This window comes from Scomber scombrus, chromosome 23, assembly GCF_963691925.1.
Source record: "Scomber scombrus chromosome 23, fScoSco1.1, whole genome shotgun sequence".
In the NCBI taxonomy this organism is placed as follows: Eukaryota; Metazoa; Chordata; class Actinopteri; order Scombriformes; family Scombridae; genus Scomber; species Scomber scombrus.
The window spans coordinates 20,885,405-20,893,746 of NC_084992.1; positions in this window are offsets into that span (position 1 = coordinate 20,885,405).

Genomic DNA, 8,342 nt, shown 5'->3' on the forward strand with positions numbered 1-8,342 from the left:
GTCACTCACACACACACACAAACACAGTGAAAAAGAAAATAGTCAGTTAATGAATTGTGTTCCATAATCCCAAATCCTAATTGTAATATAAAGTCAGAGTAAGCCACTTTTTGTTTTACTATTAAAGAGAAAAAGTTGTTTTTCATAATAATATTGGGCAGCATATAATTACATCCATTCATTTTATAAGCAAATCATTTGTCAATTTTTTTGTTTTGTTTTGTCTGTTAGAAAATAATAAAAAATACAATCTTACAATCTGCTTTCTAGTCCTTTGACTAATAATACCTTTTGCACCACAAGTCACATTCACCTATATTCACACACACATTCACTCATCAGGAGGAGACTAACATTCACTTGCTCCGGGACACACCAACATGTGGACTACCTCCTGAGCCACACCGGCCCCAGTGGAAAAATGCAGTGCACTATGACTACCTGGATTGGACAATTAAAATGGTCACAAAGTTGAGTGTGGAACTATGGACACTTCTCACCCTCAACGGTCACCATCTTGGCTACATAGCAGAAGGGGAGGGGCCCTAGCTTTTTATTACTAGAAGTATAAAATACATGTTTAGGAAACACTGTGGAAACGAAATAATTTAAATTAAGTCTTTTTTTGTCTTTATGTTATTATAATATATTGGGGTTCAATTATAACATGTTGATTCTGAGTCTAATACTGTGTCTCAAATCTCATACTTCTATTAGTACACTTTGTACTTACTTGTGTAGTGCGCATATTTTGACAGGTTAGTGTCTCAAATCAAACATGGCTGTTGTGCACTTACTACAAATGGCGATTAGCGAGTTAGCAAGCTAGCATAAGAATTCACGTTAATGTTTGTGGTACCAAATCATTACAGACTGCTAAATAAAGCCAATAAACCTACTGATGGCTTATATGTGACAACAGTATAGTGGTGTTTAGTATTAAAAACACATGTATAATTTACATTTGTATAAGGTGGTGATGTTCATTTTAGTTAAAACGCTCTCGGCCGCCATTTCTTGTTTGTACATATAGCACACTGAATGTGTCCATACCTCTCAGTGTGAACGCACTTATGACCTCAAAATATTAACAGAAGTACGAGATTTGAAACACAAATGCATTAAGGCAATATTATATTGTTGTCACATATGCCATGAGTACGTTTCTTGGGTTAATTTCTCATTTGGTACAGTGAACTATAACGATAACGCGAATGCTAACGCTAGCTTGCTAACTCGCTAATCATCATTTCCGGTAATTGCGCAACGGCTGCGTTTGATTTCAGCCACTAATGTCGACATTTGTGCATTACACAAGTACAGAATGTACACAGCGTACTAACAGAAGAGTATTAATAGAAGTTGAGACATTAGACAAGCATTAGTCTCTGAGAACACAAACAGTCACCTAGCACCGACTTGTAACCTTCTTGCACAATTTCTAATCTCTCTAATCACTTTTTGGTGTTTCCTTTCAGTTGAAATGTTTCAAGATCACAGCAAGGGGAAAAGTACCAACGATCAGTGCTACAGATGATTGAATTACAAAGGCTCTCTCACGCCTGGACGTGTGTGTATGTGTCTGTCTTCTCAAATGGTATTTTAAAAATGATAAATATGTGTGTGTGTGTTTTGCGTTGGTGATGAGTGGAAGTGAAGAAAAGTTAGATCACACACACACACACACACACACACCCTTTCAACAACCAAAACACAGCCGCTCTCACTCAGAGAACCTGATGCTGAGGTGTGAGTGATGCTGTACGTTAAAGGCCGCTGACAACCTGTTGTTTAAGTTTAACCGCAAACTTACACTTCAGACAGCTTCCTTCCTCTCATGTCAAGTTACATCAGTTTTGTTTCCATTTTTGGCGATAAACTATTATTTTTAAATGACTGTAGTGTATTTATTGTTCTGTCAGTCATGGATGTTCCAGTTTTGATAATCCCCTGAGAGAAGTCAGAATGTGAGTTGAAGAAAAGGGGAATGATGGTTTGCTGAACTTGTATTGACAAAGGCTGAACTCTCCAAACACATTAGCCATGCGCCGCAGATGCCGACTGTGTCCCGACTTGAAGTTTTTTTAAACACAAGCATTGCAATCATGCATTTCGTCTGTCTCCTAGCAAGCACCGACAGGCAGACAGAGAGAGGCAGAAAGACAGATGTGTTCTGCTAAATCACCTCAGAGCTCCGCACGGTGCAAAATGCTCTTTTTAACTCATTATGGAGACGACTGCCTCAGCCTGACTGTCCTATAGGGGACAATATCAGGACATGATTTACTGAGCCTGGTAACATAAAGCTGGGAACAGACACTGTTTCCACCAGCATACACAGATTTCTTTGGTATGATGTTTGAGTTAAGTTTGAGCAATCAGCTATATTTTCTGATTGTATCATCATTATTGTATTTGATGATACCTGATTGGGTGGTTGCATACAGGCTGTATAGGTTTCCAATCATGGAACTTCCATAGCAATGCAGCATTAAGGCTTTTGTAAGGAGAATCATTTGTATTATTAATTTGTCTTATAAAGCACATTACCAATGATTCATTAAAGTCCCACTCCACTTAAAATTGTTAGTACTCAGATCCTTTACTTAAAGTAAAAGTAATACTCAATTACAAGTAAAAGTACAAAACTATGAGCAGTAATATGTAGTATGCAGTATTACAGTAAAAGTACTGCAGTATTATGAGCGATGTAGTATGCAGTATTACAGTAAGAGTACTGCAGTATTATGAGGGATGTAGTATGCAGATGTAGTATGCAGTATTACAGTAACAGTACTGCAGTATTATGAGTGATGTAGTATGCAGTATTACAGTAAAAGTAGTGGTTTGGTCCCTCTGACTGATATATTATTATATATGACATCATTAGATTATTAATAGTGAAGCATCAGTGTTAGAGCAGCATGTTACTGTTTACACTACTTTATATACAGTTATCTAGTTTAAGCCAGTGGTTCCCAACCTAGGAGTAAAGTACAAGGGTTTTTATGTGGGGAAAAGATATATCAGACATGTATTTTATTATTCAAAGCAGAGAATATTCATATGTCTGAACATGTCTGAAGGGGCCTTTGAAATAAACTGATAAGTTGAATAAAATATCATCATCAAAAGACAATCAGTCCCCTTCCCAATATGTGCCTTCATAGCAGTTTTAGATCAATTACCTATAGTCCAAATTTTGAATGTCAATTTATGAAGTGTTTAAAACCTCAAAACTCCTACAGTGGGGTGAAAAATATTCATATACTTCCCTACTTTTTGACAAAAGGCTGTGAACTGTAAATGTGTGTATTTTCTATCTTTATTTCTCCCTTCACAAATGTGACGTTAAATGAAAAATGATCCTAAACTTGATCTTAATGAGAGCGTCAGGCTGTGACTGGTGAACACACACACCCACACCCACACACACACACACATACCAATAGTGCAAGTGTGTGCACGTGTCATTGTAATACATCGTACAGTATGTGCAAGAAAAGGCTGCACATGCCCACAAACACTCACACACCACATCCAATATCTCATCTTTTTTTCTTCCTTCTTGACTTGTGAGTATGAGGGTAGAGTCCTCACCTGCAGGCAAACACCTGGACCCGACAGCAGAGAGAGAGAGAGAGAGAGAAGAGAGAGAGAGAGAGAGAGAGAGAGAGAGAGAGAGAGAGAGAGAGAGAGAGAGAGAGAGAGAGAGACAGAGAGAGAGACCAGAGAGAGAGACAGAGAGAGAGAGAGAGAGAGAGACAGAGAGAGAGACAGAGAGAGAGAGAGAGAGAGAGAGAGACAGAGAGAGAGACAGAGAGAGAGAGAGGATATTGACTGGAGACAGAGTGCAGGCTGGAAATGTTGGCCTAAAGCAATGAGGATACAAATACTATGGAGGGAGGGAGGGGGTGGAGACAAAAGGAGAAGAGACACAAAAGAAAGAGGGAGACAAAAGAATATAGAAAGAGGAGAGGGCCAGAGAAAAAAAAAACTGCAATTGCAATGCACATAAGACCTGTAATGTCAATCATATTTACGATATTTCGGGCAGCACATGAAGGCAGCGGTTGTATGCTTGCAGCAGGAGGGGATATAACTGAACACATGAGGTTTACTGACAGGGGGGGGCCGTGTATCAAATCTCAGCTCCCACCGTTACCATGGCATCTCAACACACACACACACACACATACACACACACACTGGACCCAGATGTCCGATCACGATGATGTCATCAGCGGCGATCACCAGTATTGACAGGGCTGGGATAATGGAGCCAGCTGTTTTCTAGGGTCACACATAGGAAGTGTTTTCCACATTAAAGTGCTTGATACACACAAAAAGAATACAAGCAAGTATATTTCTCATTTACACTGAATTAAATAAACATATTGTCAAGAGGACACATTCATGTAATTATTAGGCTAATTAACGAGGTGTGGTTTTGAAGGCTTGGGGCCTCAAGCTAAACAAAATAAGCAATATCTCAATTAGAACCTGGCTGATATATTGGTTAGGGGGGGGGGGGGGGCACAGTGGGGCAGTGGTTAGCACTGCTGTCTCACAGCAAGAGGATAGCTGGCTGGAGTCTTTCTGTGTGGAGGTTATAGTTCTCCCTGCATGGGTTCCCTCTCATGTACTGGCTTCCTCCCACAAGTAGAGCACATGCAATTCAGGTTAAGTGGTCACTTTAAAATGCCCATAGGTGTGAATGGTTGCCTGTCTGTATACTACATGTATATGTCAGCCCTGTGATGGACTCAGAGTGTATCCCGCTTTTAACCCGATGTTAGCTGGGATTGGCTCCAGCCCCTCGAGCCCCTCCGACCCTCTTAAGGATAGACGATAGATAGATAGATAGATAGATAGATAGATAGATAGATAGATAGATAGATAGATAGATAGATAGATAGATAGATAGATAGATAGATAGATAGATAGATAGATAGATAGATAGATAGATAGATAATTTTAGTTATTTTAGTATCTTGGGCATTATACTTAACCCCAAATTGCTCCCAATGACTTCGCCAACGGTGTATGAATGTGTGAGTGAATGTTAGTTTCCCTCTGACGAGCAGGTTTGCACCCTGTGTGGTAGCTCCTGTCATCAGTGTATGAATGTGTGTGAATGGGTGAATGTGACATGTAGTGTAAAAAGCACTTTGAGTGGTCAAAAGACTAGAAAGTGCTATATAAGTACAGTCCAATTACCATTATGCATCTTTGACACATCTTTGTAGTTAACAAGTGTTTGATTGCCACATTTGATGGGTCATTGCAAAAAAAAGTGTTTTTATGAGTATTCTGTATTCATAAGATATATCCATCCAATATATGAATAATGGAATTTTTATATCAGTGCTGTAAGACGTAGTCCCCCAAACCACTAGGAGACAGAAAAATGAAATATACACTTTCCTTTATTGGATTACTCGCATGTTTTTTTGTATCTGTCTTTGTCAAAATCACACAGATTTTTAAAAAGCAACAAATAAAAGTTTAGATTAAGTTACCTCAGAACTGTAGCAAGAACAGAAGCAGGTGAGATGGTGTGGAGAAGCCTGGCAGGAGTGTCGACGAAGGTGTTACGAGGAAGTCTCAGAGATTTGTTCAATGACTTAAAATGAACTTAAATGCAACCATAGAAGACAAGGAAGTCCAAAAAAACGAAAAGAAGAACAGCTAATTGGCTAGTCTCTCACACCTACAGCAGGTCAACAACAATGTATCAGTAGACACTATCCACTCAGACGATACTGTAAATATTCCTAAATGTATTCCAAGAAACTATCTCTTCCTGTCCTCCACATCTTCCACTGTCACACCAACCACTTGCAAGTCCTCCTTCACCAAGTTCATAAATCTTCCTCTTTTCCTCTCGCCTGACAGCTCCCAATTCTCCCCATATGACCAGCTACCTCACTTCTTCTACAAGAGCCTCTTCCTCTGTATTCTTTCCTGTACAAGGAGTAAATGTCATTGTCTTCCTTCCTCTGTCCAGATGACACACCAAGATTGTTCAAATGGAACTTACATTCAGCCTCATTCCACGAAGTGTGAGGTGAGTCAAACCCCTCCATGTTATTTACTGCTCCTCTCTCCTCTGTGTATATGCAGGTTTACACTGTTGGCTCACAGCTCCATCCTCTCCACAAGCCAGCAGGATGTATACACTTTGTCTGCCTGCTATTGTCCATTGTTACATAACCACCGGCTGTGGTTGAAGCTGGTCCCGGCCTTCCCAAAGCAGCCGAGGAAATACAGAGCCTCGGGCACAAGCATTGTACGCACATACAACAAAAGAGTCAAAAACATAAAAGACAAGCAGCTTTTAGAAGTGTTCTTGGAATTCAAAATTAAGGATGGAAACATGTCGGATGAGGTAAGACAATGGAAAGCTAATCAGCACTACCTGTTTTGGAAAAAGGATGAAACCACTGCAGCATCCTGTTTTTCAAATCAACATTTTGCTTATTTTTAGACTGCACTTTATTCTTGGTTCTGTCTTTCCAGTAAAAGCACCTCAGCTGATGATTTCACTGCCACATCACGCCACAAGTGTTGAGAACCAATCAGTCATCATCAGAGATAAAGGTTCAGAATCAACCTGTTCTATTGAAAACTGCTGAACATTAAAGACAAAAAAACGACATTTCAAATTTCGTATACTTTTTATGTGCCACCTAGTGGTCGCAAAAGCACATGACAGTGTAAAGCCCAAATGGCAAGCATCTTGGCCAAGTCGATCACCAGCCGATCCCCAGACAAAAGTGGACTAGGTACAAAACCTTATCAGATTTTATAGTTGAAACTTGTTTATTTATGCTTAATAATGTCTTTAGTTTGTTATGCTATAGACAAGTGACTAATTTTAGCAACAGCAACAAGCTATGACCAGTGGCGGCTGGTGACAAAAATGTTTGGGGGGGGCGCAGTTTGATGCAGTTTCAAACAAGCCGTAGCACCACTTCATACCGCAGCAAAAAAATTAAAATAAGAAAGGAAAACCAATCTAAAAATAACACAACACACTATAATGTCCCCTGGTTTGTCCCAGTATGATATCTCTGACCCACAGAGAGAGGAATAAAACATTCAAATTAGACATGATAAAATTCACTCACATCACCTAAAGATACCAGCAGTTAAAGCAGAGTTACCAATAAGGTAATATGCTTAAAAAGAGACACCACCTATATTTTAGTTATTGTGTTTTCAGTCCTGATTTCACTGTAATCTGTTAGTTGTTGCAATACCTAAACATGACAATAGATGGCGCATTAAGCACTATACACTGCTATGATTAAGCATAACTTATTTAGCTTATTTTAATAATGAAATGTACTCCAAATCAACTGTAATAGTCAAAATTACTTCCATCATTTCTTATCCTGCATTTTAGTTTTTTACACTTCATAATTATGTCTTTTATAAAGTCTTTTTTTAACACTTTACAATATAAATAACAGGAATGCAGCTACTACCTGATCTTTTATATGTCCTGTTGGAGTTGCTGGATGCAGCCACTGAATGAATCTATGTTCCTCTTCTGGAGCTTGGCATAGCAGAGGTCCACATGTGGCCAGATGTGGTGAAACAGCTGCAGAAAGAGCTCAGCAATGCTAAGTCTGCTAAAAACAACTTAGCTCCATGCTATTGTCTCGATGGCTGCAGCTTTCTGTTTGCATTTTTTCAGAGACATGTTTTAGGTCTCGTTCCCCTGTCGTTGTCCACAACGCTTCGGTGCTGACACTTTGAAACAGCAAACAGATAAAGCAATAAAAGGAATAACTCACACTGCATCCAGCTAGCCATCTCCGTTTATCATAACAGCAGCAGGAGAAACTCTCAGCTCCTCCATCACCTGCTGCTGCTTTATCCTCTTTCTCTCTTCAAGTGAAAGTCTTGTGAAATTATGTTTTTGTAGAGAAATTACAAAATAATCTTCTTTAATTTCCGCGGCTCCACTTTAACGTCATCTCCTGAAACTACCGTCAGCAGGAGTTTGGGGGACAGCAGCTGACGGGAGGGCGTGAATGACAGCCAAAACTGTCCAATCACAGTAGATTAAAAAACATGAAACAACAACAATTCGCTGCCAATAAAAGTGGGCGTGTCCGGGACGCACTGAGCTGCGCTCCGTGGGAAACGTGACGCAGGCCAATGAGAGAGCAGCCTCAGGTCATGTGCTTATCAAAAGTTTGAGGGCTTGCGTTGACTCCCATTAGGCCGGTGCCCCGCATACAGGAAGTACATATAGAAATTAATAAAATACAATTTAGAATCGATATATAATGAATGCTGACAGGTGCTGAGAGACTAACAGGCGCATT